This window comes from Gastrolobium bilobum, unplaced genomic scaffold (assembly GCF_033153095.1).
Source record: "Gastrolobium bilobum isolate Gb01-03AN ecotype WA unplaced genomic scaffold, APGP_CSIRO_Gbil_v1 utg7053, whole genome shotgun sequence".
NCBI classification, from domain to species: domain Eukaryota; kingdom Viridiplantae; phylum Streptophyta; class Magnoliopsida; order Fabales; family Fabaceae; genus Gastrolobium; species Gastrolobium bilobum.
The window spans coordinates 20,280-22,240 of NW_026896173.1; positions in this window are offsets into that span (position 1 = coordinate 20,280).

The window sequence follows — 1,961 nt, forward strand, 5'->3', positions numbered from 1 at the left end:
AGTTGCATACCAGCTAGAGTTACCTCCAGCATCTAGGATTCATCCTCATTTCACATTTATGTTTTGGAACCATATATTGGTAATCCAAATGTCCCAATACTTGATTTACCTGCCAACTATCATGAGAATCAGCCCATACAGAATCCAGTTTCTGTTCTTAACTCACGGATTTTAATTCATTATGGAACAACTGTGAAACAATGGCTGGTACAGTGGTCCCATGCCTTATTAAAAGATGCAACATAGGAGAATGAGGAGGACCTTCAACAATTTTATCCCGCATTGGACCTTGTGGTCAAGTCCCTTTTGTAGAGGGAAGGAGTGTTACAGATGTGGATCAGTTAGCTGCAAGTGAGATAACAAGCCAGCAGGAATTGGTTCAAAAGAATAGGCCCAAAGGATCTTGGGCGCTCCAACATGGGCTTTGGACTACCAAGCATATTGATCTGCATATTGATCTTGTAGTATAAGCACGTGTGTCTAGCTTAGGTGGCTGAGAGCCTTTGATGTGTCGATTAACATATTGTTGATGTGCTTAGGTGTCAACATCTGAGAGTATCAGGTTGTTACTCAGGTGTGAGTAGTGGGAATTGACTTTTGCATGTAAAGGGTGGGTATAAGTTTCAGTTGTAACAGATTTTTACAGAAATCGATTGAATAATATTGTTCTCAATTGTTCTTTGAAATTCTGCTCTTATCAGTTTCAGCCAAAGGATAGTAAGGGGGGAAGGAAGGGAAAAAGAAAAGGTAATGCCACGCTTTTAGGTTGAGCGGTGTTGAATGAGTCTTGAAGGAAGATGAATATTTGAGAGAAAAACATTGTCTGTTTGGAGGTGATAGCCAAGGTGAAGAAACAGAGAAAGAGGGAGAGTAAAAGAGATGCACGTAGGCGAAGAGGAAATAAAGTGCGGGTCTAAAGAAAATGTCCTCTAAGTTTTAACTTTAAGCAGGGTTATATGAAAAAGACCATTTTACGCTTCCTACGAAAATGTGACAATACAAAAGGCAAGGGTAGATTGGTCCATTTATCTTCTAAAAGCTTAGAAAAATTTTATTTGCTCTCTACGTTATAGTTATCCATTAGTAAACCATAAATTAATTTTTCACACCTTCCCTAAAAAAAAATAAGGACCACTTATCAAAAGATTCACTGTGACAACCCATTAATTTAGATAAACAGGGTTAGAAAATCCCAATTTCCCCTAGGGGCGTTTGGTACAGAAGAAATTTTTATTTGTCAGGGAATCTCGAATTTCAAAAATATGATTTTTACATTCAATTTACGATAATATCCGAAAATTTAAAATTTAGAAAAATTCAGTTTCCCGGAAATCCTACGAAATGTTGCATACCAAACGGCCCAATGTAATACTAATCCAAGATTTAGAATAAAACGTAGTTAGAGTGCAATCTAATCTAAAGACTAATCGCTTGCGGCAACCTTCTTCTATATCATCCGTTGTGTAAATTCCATGTGCACATGCTTTGCCAACTAATGTGATGCATGCTACCCATTGTTATCGAAGACTATGCACGATTGCCAACTTTTTTTTTTTTTTTTCTAATTATATCCTTATTTTAGAATTATATTTACAAATTTTACTCTATTCTCTAATCACAAATTATCGATGTCCTCATTTCTTCCAATTGTCTTTTATTTTTTCTTATATTTATCTAAACAATAAAGATTTTTAATACCATTATAATAATTTTAATTAAAAACAGAGTTTATGAAAATTACTTTATGAAACAATTTATTTTTAACTTGAGTTGTAAAGTATAGACACGTATAAAAAATTAAAATTTTAAAGAGTTTTGCAGCGGAGTGAATAAATAAAAAATAAATAAACAGAGAGATAAAAACTATTTTTTCAGAGGAAAAAATAAATATCTTGCGAGTCTCGTGTTCGTGTACTTGGACAGTGTATGTAGTTACCACTTACCAGTGAGTGAGCATAGCG